The sequence below is a fragment of the Thalassophryne amazonica genome, chromosome 2 (assembly GCF_902500255.1).
Source record: "Thalassophryne amazonica chromosome 2, fThaAma1.1, whole genome shotgun sequence".
Taxonomy (NCBI): Eukaryota; Metazoa; Chordata; class Actinopteri; order Batrachoidiformes; family Batrachoididae; genus Thalassophryne; species Thalassophryne amazonica.
Window position 1 is genome coordinate 75,357,185 of NC_047104.1, and position 12,404 is coordinate 75,369,588.

Genomic DNA, 12,404 nt, shown 5'->3' on the forward strand with positions numbered 1-12,404 from the left:
GCTTTGAATACATAGATGCCGTTAAATTAATGCCATAACAGACAACCAGATTTAGCACTCTTCGATTGGCAATAAATAAAAAAGAAAAATAATGAATTAAAAACATTAAAAAAACACTAATGCATAAAACCATGCCGATGCAGCAGGAAAATATGTACATTTTTGATTAGTAAGTGACGTGTATAAAATTGCAACACAGCATCAATTCTGCTGCATAAAGCATTTGCACTCAGCTCTGCTGTGAAGTTATCAATGTTTGTGTTGATTGTAACAATTTTAACAACAAGAATAACAAAAAAAACCTGTTGTTATAACATGAAGAATACTTCACAGTTGTCTGAGATTTAAAGTGGGATTGCATTTCATCACCACATGATGGCAGCACTGCCTCGATACGTTCACAGATCTGGTTCTGCTCTCTGAAGTTGAAACGAAGAAGAGCTGACATGATTGGACATTGGTTGGATGTAGAACCAAATCTTTTGTTCAAAAGCACATTTTACACATTTCTCTGTGTCCAAGAGCTAATCAGCAGTGTCTGGGTGAGCTACAGCTGACGTCAGTTGTCTGTGGCAGTCTGAAATGATGATCCAAGCAACACAGTGATTAAGGAGCAAGAGGTTTCCCAGTATGGAACATCAGGAGGATGATATGGTATCTGTCAGAGAGCAAGAGCTGATAGGAAGCCCAAAATTACTGTTCTGGGTGTTGCCATGTTGGCAGTGCTTACGATGCTGACGTTATGAAGAATCCATAAATGGATAAAGAGTGTGGGTGTGACTACTTTTTTATTTATTAATTTTTTTACCTGGGCCCCGTTGTTTGAGTTAAGCTAAGTTAATAGGTTAACCTCAGTTTGGGTGTTTATGAAATCATACTTTTTGGGGCTGAGTGGTGGTTCTCATAATGGCTTGCTTTGGTGTTGCCATTAAAAATTATGAACCACTTATTTGTTCAGTAATAATGGATTATCTAGAACTAACATCATGAAGCGACTGACAGCTGCTAAAATTACAAATACCGTTGGATCAAAAATGAAATCATGACAATTTCACTCAACAGAAATACTGGCACGTAGAGATCATAGATGATCCAATGATATATTTCACCACACAACATGCCATATTATTACAGATATTTGGAATAAAATGGTGGAAAAATCCCGAAGATGATCCTTCAGAGCAGCTAGCAGCCGACACCCTCTGAGCAAATGATGCTGAGCTGAGACTCAGCGACAACATGCTGCTGCCAATAAAAGCAACCATGACCCCAATTATGCATAACCTTATGGCTTAAAATGTCTTAAACTACACAGCTAGATAAAAATTCCCCCCACATACAGCTGTCATGGAGGGGGAAACTAGCTATACCAAAACCATTTTTTGTACCAGTCTTAAAGCATGCTCTAAAGTTGGACATTATAACATGGGCTTCAATAAGAACTTGCCCCTTTCTGAAGACAGTGCCAAGAGATCAGGTCAGAGTCGTATCTCACTGGGCTGCAACAGCCAGCAAATTGCAATTGCTAGGGATATCGCTTGATTCTGCTCACTGGGTGGCACTTGTCCCTTGCTACACTTGCACGGCATCGCCAGCATCGCACCTGGATTTTGAATTTGGTGCCAGCTTAGCCACAGTTGCAGGACATCAGGACTTCTGGACTTATGCATTTTTATTTAACTGAGGCACACAGGAATTGAGCACACAGCATTGTGTCACTTTAAATCTTTCTTATGCCCCCCCCCCCCCCATATTTCCCTCTCTCTCTCTCTCTCTCTCTCTCTCTCTCTCTCTCTGAGGACATGTGGTGGGGTTCTTTGATGTGCTCATTTTGAGGGATGCACAAAAAGGGAGAAAATATGAGGACATGCTTTCAGGAAACTGCACTCTGCTCAGTTCCAGCTCCAACAGTGCACATATGTATCTTTAAACTGGGAAAATCTTTCTGCTAAATGCCATGCTATGGAACTGTGATATCATCTGTCCATCAGAGTCAAAAGACAGGAGGACGTATCTGTGCCAAACCACGGACCGAGAGTGGAAAAAGAACAAGGGAACAGCAAAAGGGACTTACAATATTATTGCAGAATAAATCAAATCAAATCAAGTAAGGACACACACCCCTGAAGCGCTGTTGGACATCACCGCATCATGAAGAAAAGGCTGTTCCAGCCGTCACTGTGTGCATATCTTGGAGCCAACGTGACCTATAATTGGAGTAAGCGAGTACAGATACTGGATGGATTATGTGCTGGACATCGACAGGGGAGTACATCCAGCAGTGACATCATTTTGCAAACCAGTGAGTGCACTGTAAGCTTTATCTATATTATAATAACCAAGTGGCCTCTGTGTGTGTATGTACGCACGCGTGCATGTGTATGGCTTCAATCACAGAGAAACTGGAAAGACCCGTTTGACATTTGCCGTTTGGTATGCTTATGTATTTTGGGTCAAGAATGAATGCTGCAAAATCAGAAATTTGATAGGACTAATATTTTTGGAGAAATTAGCAAGATTAGCTAGCAACAGTGAATAATGGACATTGTGCTTCAATGCACCATGAGAGCTTAGAGTTTTTAAGTTTTCAAAGGTGTCATTATGGTTCATGTTAGTTTAACAGTGTTGACAGTGTTATTGTGTTTTTGTTCATGTTGGCATTACCATGAGTAAAAGCTGTACTGCATTTAATGTGTCCCACCACCATCTCTCTTTGTGGGTGTGTAAAATTAAAAGCACCTGCTTGCAGCAGAATGCAGAAAGGATAAAAAGCTTTGTGTGCGTACATGTAACTTCGCTCACAGACAAACTGGGGAGCAGTGATATTTGCTGTTCGGTATGCTTATGTATGTTGTGTCAAGGATGAATGCCGCCAAGACAGAATATTGATAGAACTACATAGTTTTACTGGCTCCGCTGACGCGCCACCAGTAAAACTCAATTTGCAACTGTAAAATCCAGCATTAACATCCACAAATCAGACACAACAGGGTTATTCACTAAATGGTGTGTTGTAGAACAAGTTTTGTATTTTTCTTTTTAATGTTTCATAAAAGAAAACATTTTTAGCACCTGAGAGCTCCATAAGAATTTTGCAATTACCAGAGAGTTTTAATGTGAAAAAATAAATAAATCCTCATTGACTATCACATAGAAGACAAACTTCTGCAATGATTGTTATTGTCTCATGCTGCTGTTGACGTGCTTTCCTGATCCACTCTCTCTTCCCCCTCCCATCCTTCCTTCCCCCTCTGTCTCTCCCCTCTGTTGGCTGATGTACCTTGCAGCCTCACCCCTGGACCATCTGCTTGGGAATCCAATTCACATCCAGTCAATCGTTTTTCCGAAATGCCCACTGTCCCTACGTGTCTATGTTACATTCCTTCACCGCATGTCTGTCATCCTTATTTTCTGCTTCTCTTTTAGTTTTTCTTTAACTCATCCATTGGAACCCACCAATGCATGAAGTGCAGAATGCAACAAAGGTTTTAAAAACAATAAGAATAAAAAACTTCAGCAGTAACAACGCTAATCATTGGTTTGGAACGGTCCAAGAAAAAATGCACTTGATGCACACAGGATCATAACTATTCATGCTTATGTGTATGTGTGTGTGTGTTTGTTCATGACTGTAAATAAGGCGAGATGGGGTGAAGAGGGTGGAAGTTAATGAGAGGTGAGTGTCTGAAACCCCCCTCCCCCCCACTCTGTTTCTCTCGCTCGCTCCAGCAGTAATCCTCTTCTATAAATCTGCAATCCAATCAGCATTGCCACCCCCCGACCCCCCCCCCAACACACACACACACACACACACACAGAGTTGTTGGGAGGCCCATCTGTGTGTTAAGGCAATCTGCTTTATCATTATGATTACATTGGGCTCAGTTTACAGCAGTGTGCGTGTTCGACGGAACCCTGCTTGCCTGACATTAATCACATTCCCATGGTTTGATGGCCTAAATAAAATGAGGAATAATATTGTCGCTGTCCAATGAAAAGTAGTGCGCTCCAAGAACAAATTGTGGAATTCTTAAAAATTCCACCAAGTTTGAAAATATGATATGAAAAGAATTTTAAAGTGTTTATCAGAGCTACATGATCCAAACAAGGAACACCATTCTCCACCATTGTCATCTGGGCAGATCATATAATAAGTTAATCACAACCTGTATAATGAAAAAAGAACACAACAATAACAAATCAACAGCACAAAAAAAGAACATTACAAATCACCCAGAATTTTGATCATCTTCAGCAAAGCAACTCATTTACTCGAGACTTGTCACATCCAAATACTCATACTAGCTTACTATGTAGTTGGCAAAACGTTGCACATCACAATTCTTAGGTTATCTAAATATGCAGTATCCATTTACTAGTAGTTGAACTGTACTTGAACTCTACTACCACTATACTGTGCAAACAGACTACACTACACTATCCCAGGAGGCAGCTGGAGCCTAATTGAAGAACTTGCCAAGATAGCAGACACACATGAAAACATTAGCAGCATCCAAGGGGCCGTTGCATTGCACAGATATACATAACCAATGATGGTATTCAGACATAGGGACTACGTTGTTGACAAGACTTCCTCTTGCTCTGATTCACCATAGCAACACGAAGGGGATACAGTAGAGTGCATACTCCTACCAGGCAAAAATATAGGGGATACTAGTCTTGTCAACCAACTTTACAGCAAATAAATAATAATTGAAGCAGGGTACCCATAGATGCTCTGCCTCAGTAACACTATCAGAGAATGTAGGCTCTAACTTTGTGATTTGTATCATGACATTTTCACCACAGTATTGTGATAAGCTTAATATATAGCTTAAATTTTAAAATTCAGCAATGATTACACTTTGATTAATAGCAGCAACATGCAACTTTTTTCAACATCAGGCAGTGAAATCAGGCAATTAAAGGGGAACTTTGAGGGGAATTTAACACTAAGGATGTTGTCAAATGCTTCATTCAGGCTCACCCTGCAGCTTTGTGTTATTTGAGAACCAGGAGGATAAATCATCTTGAACAATTAATATCATTAATATCTCCAAATAACTATGTGTTATTTCCAACTTTTGACTTGCCTGCCTGGTTGTTAGTGTGCAGCCTGACCATTATGCAGAGTATAAAACAATAGGGATGTGAATCGTACAACTCACGATTCAATTCAATGACATTTCATGACAAAATTTTTAAACCTTCTGAGAAATACTGCAGAGAGACAAACATACCAACAAACATCAGTTCTTAAATTTTTAACTTTTAATTCTATCATTTTTAGGATGTAAACGAGGTTCTTGGCAAGGGTAACCATAGAATCAGGGATGGGGCCTATCCGATCCAGTATCGGTATCGGGGTCCGATACCAACATAATTCACGGATCGGAAATTTACGATCCAACCTGCGGAGATTTCCAATTCAGGAGCCACGTCTGTGTGTGCGCTTTCTGCTGAAATGCCTCCACAAGCGATTCCCTGCTGGCTGCAAACTGTGGAAGGGATTTCCTTAACTGAGGGGTGGCTCAATAAGACACGGAGTAATATGACACATCTCTGTTCAGGAAAACCATTCCACAGTTTACAGCCAGCTAGCAGGCAAGCATTAAGCAGCATTGCGGCTGACCAACTTTTCATCACAACATGTCCGCTGTGTGGAAATATTTTACACTAGAAACACCGCAAAGCAAGACAGCAACGTGCAATGTTTGTAAAGCCATTTACCCGAGAGGTGGAAGCTCCGGCATGACCTACAATACAGTGAACTTACTCAGTTGAAAAAGCACGACATTAAATAGCACAAGGATTTTTTTGTGCCGGGGGCAGATAGTCAAAAGGAATTGGCAGGAATCACTTCTGGAGTCAAAGAAAAGACAATGTGAAAGCTAAAGGAATGACAGAGAAGTTGCTGATCTTCATCGTACTCAATGACCAGCCGTTATCAGTTGTAGAAAAGTAAGGATTTTGCAGCCTGAATGAAGTCTTGCAGCCAAGATATACAGCGCGCTGTAAAAGTAATGGAGTACTTGGTATTTCACAAATTTTAATTTGTTTATGCCATTTCAAATACAAAAAATAAACATTTCTTAAATTATCCTCCTTAAACTCAATCTGAAAGCAAATCTCTACAACTTGATATAAATTAATTAAAAATATAAAGGCCAAGATAATGGGTTGCATAAGTAATGGAACAGTTTGGTATAATACCTGTAAATAATCAGTTTTATTGCCAGTTTTCTTCAGACGAGTTAGGGGATGGATACATGAACATTTCCAAGTCATTGAATATGTCTTGAACTTTACTTCCATCAATTATGAAGAAATGCAAACAGTATGGCACTCTATGGTAACTCTGTGTGGTGTAGACAGTTCTCAAAAACTCAGTGACTGTGCAAGAAGGATAAGACTGAGGAAAGCCACCAAGACACCCAGACAACCCAGAAGAGGTTATAGGCTTCTGTGGCTGTGAATGGAGAAACTGTGCATAGTGCAAGTTTTGCATTTTGTATCCCCAGTTATACAGATTCATGATGAAATGAAAGATATAGAGGAGGATTTTGTTTCACCAATGCATCAAATCTAGGCTTGTATCTCTGGTGTACCTTCTCGTAAGTTGTATCTGAGCTTTCAGGTCTTCTTCTTAAGAAAATCCTAAACTATACCACTTCACCATGAAGCTGTATAACTGGTGATACAAAATATCCTCAAATAAAATAAACAATAATGATAATAATAACAATATCAAAGCAAACAGAGCTCTGGTACTGGAATAGTATTGGTATCGGCAGACATCCAAATTCAGGTACTGGGACTGGATTGGAAGTGATAAAATGTGGATGGATGCATGTCTACTTAGAATCATGGGTTAGGAAGGCACAAATACTGTACATACTCCATGTGTGACTGAGTTACAACTACAGTGTAACTATATCATCTCCAGTAAACCTTTTCACCTCTTATCACCGAAATTCAGCAACTGCCAACACAAGCTTACACTGCATTCATGACCCCCCCCCCCCCCCCCCCCCATGGTGACTGGCTGAGAGTCTGCGTGAGAACGCCTTGCCAGCCTGTAACAGGTTTCACCCAAACTAACCCTGTAATCCAGTTGAATTAAGACTACAAAGTCTACAACACACACACACACACACACACACACACACACACACACACACACACACACACACACACACACAGCACTGCTTTGTAGTGTTCAGTGTAGGAAGTATGCTAACAATTAGCAGCTAACATAGACTATCATGGGGAGGAATGAATTAAACCAGTTTCACATGGCATGCCGTTATTCTCGGTATGTGTTTGTGTCATGCATGTGTGCTAATGTAAATGGACTGCATTTATATAGCACTTTTCCATCTGCATCAGACGCTCAAAGCGCCTCACATTCACCCCGATGTCAGGGTGCTGCCATAAAAGGCGCTCACTACACACCGGGAGCAATAGGGGATTAAAGACCTTGCCCAAGGGCCCTTAGTGATTTTCCAGTCAGGCGGGGATTTGAACCCATGATCTTCTGGATTCAAGCCCAACACCTTAACCACTAGGCCATCACCCCCCCCACAACGTAACATATGATAATATGGGAAATTGCGGAGAATGTGCATTCTTATGTTTGCTACTGCAACAAATTCTTGGCTGGGATACTGTGCAGTTGTTGGCACAGCAGTTTTTTTTTATCATTCACAGCAAAGAAAAAAAGTATGAGTTTGAATATGGATTTTGAACTATGGACATTATGGGTCAAGATGGGAAAAAAAATGGATACAAGCTACAAAAAAAAAAAAATTATGAAGTGGGGTCAGACTGCTTCTGTTGGTGATAATCTTAGTCTTTGAGAGCTTAATTTTCTCTTGTCAAGGCGTTTAATTTTTCCCCTTCATTTGCACTGAAACAGAACCTGTTTCTACTTGTTTCTGTAAAATGTGTATGAGTCACACAAAAAATACATTTTTACTTGCTCTAAAGCATCGCCGTACTACCGTGGTTTAATTAATGACATCATCAGCAGTTAATTGTCCCCAATTTGAGATTGATGAAATAACCAACAACTTTAACAAATCTGAAAGTCATGCAACCCCTTCCACAGAGTGGCCTCGAAAAAAAGGCCTCAAAACTTTGCAGACTGTCCACTTGTTGATATGACAGACTAAGGCCACATGAGAGTTTCACATAAAGAAATCACACCCAATCATTCACAGTGTTTGCTCACAACAAGCTCGTGGGAGAAAATGTGCCTTGAGGCCTTCCTGATGACAAAGTACAGCAAGAACTACACATATCATCATGTACACTTGTATATAATAAACCTGCATTATTCAAATTCCATCTAAAAAATACTTACAATTACCGCTTTGTGATCTGTGCCTGGTCAAAGTTCCAGTGATTCAAAGACAAGGAGGAAGAAGGAGGAAGTGTGGTGTGACTGTGTCCTGTGTTTTAACATGAAACAAGCAGCATATTTAGTGTTTATGTTGTAGAAATGAACCAAGGCACCCAAAAACAATCCTATAATGGTTTCCCATTGAGTTGCTTTGCAGTTCAATTGCACATACAGTTTTAATGCTTTAAATTTTATTTTTGCACACAGATGACATGGAGGATTGTTGATCAAAGTGTCTTTCAGGTGAATGATATAATTTAAACCCCACACTGCTTCAAAATATTTGCACTTCAGAAATGTCCTTGAGGAAGCGGCTGAATCTCCCTTTGTTACGATGCTCTTGAAATGGTGTAGACGAAAACTCAGTAGTGGCACACGGGATGTGCACAAAAAAAAAAAAAACAACCCAAAATGAAATGTAGTGAAATGCAGCTTTGTCATGTGACTTCATGTATCCAGGCTTGTGTGTATTTTCCCTGTTTGATTAACAGTTAGTGAGTGAGTCAGCGGGTCCACAAAATATTAATTCGGAGCTCTGCAAAAACTGAAATTTTAGATTTTGACAGAGTAGACATAAAAAGAAGAATGTCCGCAACTCGACTGCCTCGTCAGATCATGTTCTCATAACTTCAACTCGTCACAAGACCTCAAGCAGCCCCTAAATGTCGATTTCGCGACCAGCTGAAGGCCACTCTCTTCTGCCGCAATGTCGAACATGTCAGCTGGGAGACTCTTGCTGAGAACCGCTCTGAGTGGAGGCGCACCAACTTTCAGGAAACAGACCGCATGGGACATGAACAACGTCGCGAGGCAGAGGCCAAGAGACAACAACGCAAAGAACGCGTTCTCCTTCCCCCGCTCACAACCTGCCCTCCCCTGCAAAAAGTGTCCACGTCGCCAGTGCTCTGCCCTGGACTTCAACAGCCACACTGGACACCGTCACCCCTGAACAGCAACAACTGAGCCCCAAGGGTTCCTGACATAGAACCACTACTCTGACACGAGTGGCCGCCGCCACCGCCAGCAACAACGAGAAAGCCTACACACCCTTGGGGTTTTATTTAATTTCATTGTGCCATTTAAGAAAGAATTCAGAATTCAAAAAAAGAATCCATGCTTCTACTTAATAAAATTTCTAAAATCTCACTCATCTTCAATCGCTTACTCCAATTAAGGGTCACGGGGGGCTGGAGCCTGTCCCAGCAGTGAGAGGGCCTAAGGCGGGGCACACCTTGGACAGGACGCCAGTGTGACGCAGGACCACATACAGACAAACACACACATTCACTCTCATAGTCAATTTGAAGTTTCAAGCTCACTAAAACCAGCATGTCTCTGGATGAGGACGCCGGAGCGCGCAGAGGGAACATGCAAACTCCACACAAAATGGACCAGGTGAGAAACAAACCTGGAACCTTCTCACTGTGAGGCAAGAGTGTCTCAGCCTCAGTGCACTGCACCACTGTGCCACCCTCATTCAATTCACTGATCAAGAAATACACACATTCATTTGGTACTGTATAGCAAATGTGTGTACAGTAAACAGTTCTCAAAATCTGAGTGATCATGTACAAGGAGATTAGCGAAGGAAGCCACCATGACATGCAGACAGCTTTGAAAGAGATTAATTCTTCTCTGGCTGTGATGGATGAAACTGGGAATAGTTCAACTTTTGTATTTTACATCAACAGCTACACAGCATCATGGTGAAGCAGAGAAGGATTTTATAAAAAGCAAACAAAAAACAAACTTCAGCTGTAGTCTGCAGCCTCAATTTGATCTGTTTTCTAGTACGATGGTCCTTCTCTGTTTCATTCCACAGTGACGACTGCAACTGGTGATGTACACAAAATTTGTCAGATGCACACTCTCACCAATCACAGTCATAGAAGCCTGTAACTCCTTCAGTGTTGTCCTGGGTGTCCTGGTGGTTTCCCTCATTCATCTCCTTCTTGCACAATCAGATGACTTTTGAGAACTGCATATGTCCAGACAGAATTACTACATAGTACCATACATTTGTATTTCTTAACACTTAAACTGAACAGTCCATTTTAATACAATAACTAAGTTAATGTAACTCAAACTTTGAAAAAAGTTATAGTCATTCATTTCCATGAATTAAACTAACTCAAAAATGAATCGTTGTCATAACAACTCAGTTCCTTTAAGTGCATTTAACGTTTTGGGGCATTTAAGTGTTGGTGATGTATTTCCAGTGCATTCCATTCACTCATTTCAATTGAGTTTATGTAACAAAGGCCAGCAGGTGTCGCTGTGCATATGTAGTGAGTAAACCTCACTCCCAACAGCTCAAAAGAATTCTCTGGTCACAAGGCCAGAGCCCTGGGTTTTAGCCTTAGAGCGAAAGTTAGAAAGGTTAGAGAGTCCGAATTCCATGCCGGATATCGTGAGTTCGTGTCCCAAGGGGAGCGAATGGGTAGAGTCATAACAACACAACGCAGAGTCAATGAGTAAACCAAAGAATGCATCACAAAATCTAATCCAAAATGCAATGCAAATTTTTTTAGGCAGAAATTTATTTGTCAGTTTTTGTATTGAAAAACATAAACTAGATTTTCATAAGTTTAATTAACTATAAATTGTTAAATTACTAAAACTCTGACAATTAAATTTTTGAAAATGATTTTATTTAAGTTGGCAAACTCGAATGGTTTAAGACAATCGGTTTCCTCAAATGGTTTGAGTTCAACTAACTCAGTGAGTTTTACAGTGAATGATTGGTGGAAATGAAGTCCAAGACATCTTCAGTGACTTGGAAATGTTCACGTATCCATCACTTGTCTGAAGAAACTTGGCTGTAAAAGGGATGATTGTAGATGCATTAATAAAAAGTTCTATTACTGATGTGACCCATTATTTTGGGCTTTGATATTTTTATTTAATTTATATCATGTTGTGGAGATTTGTTTTCAGTTTGAATTTAGAGGGGATGATTTTAGAAAACTTTAAAGAGAGAAGATATTTTTGTGATGTATCAATAATTATTTTTGTTATATTATGTTATGGCATCAATCAACATGATATCAGTGTTGCTCCACCATCAGTCTCCCAAAGTTTTTAAGTCTCTCATACGTATTTTGATGTGTTTATTTTTTGTCAAAAAACCCACAGAAAGTACATTTATTTATTTACATAAAGCAGCAGATGTGCTACTTGTTGATTTTAACATTTATTATAATAAGTTGAATATTATATTGAATTTCTACGGTGAATATCTATGTTGATCCATTGTTAGTATTTCTACATTGTTCCAATTTACAAATCCAGTGTAATTTTTACATCGATTCAACGTCAGACTTGGATCAACACTGAAGTGACATAATTGTGCCCACTGGGTAATTTGTACGCTTAAATATTCATGAGGTGTTTTGCATTGACCATTTATGGTTGAATGTGGGTGTGTAAAGGGCGGAATATGAGGCTGATCAATGTGTACATAGTTCCAGGTAAAGTGCAATTTATAAAGAGAACGTTGCTTGCAGGTGTGCGTATGCAGTTTTATTAATCTGATTAATTAATTAATTAATGGGCATGCCATTTTTGCCTTTTGTGCGTACGTAGGCACTTAGTATGAGTCTGATGCACCGTTTTATAAATGAGATCCCTGATGGCTGCTAAAAGACCTTGGCATTTTTCAACCTGGGCTCTGTTTTCTAATGTTTTTTGGGTTCATATTTTCACTCAGGACAAAAAGTACGACAGTACTGGAACACAAACACCGTCACAGGCTAACGTTGGTAGCTAACTGTATAACTGGTTATTTTAAAAAAGTTTCTTTATGTTTACTGAGGTAATCATGCACATTTAAGTAACCAGACACTTCTGACATTTTGGCCTCTTCAGTGGTGACAAGATGCGGTTTACTGCATATTTAGCTTGTCTCATATGATTACATTATGTAGCTGTTTAACACATGACTGCATTTGCATTCAAAATTAAAGCTGGCTGGATTAAAAAGAAAACGATTAAAGATTAA

General features: G+C 39.9%; 1 protein-coding gene across 4 annotated transcripts in view; it reads right to left on the bottom strand.

Annotated features, from left to right (window-relative positions):
* esrrga (estrogen-related receptor gamma a) overlaps positions 1-12,404 on the bottom strand; it is a 194,959-nt gene that overhangs the window by 170,839 nt on the left and 11,716 nt on the right. The gene's annotated exons all lie outside the window — the stretch shown is intronic.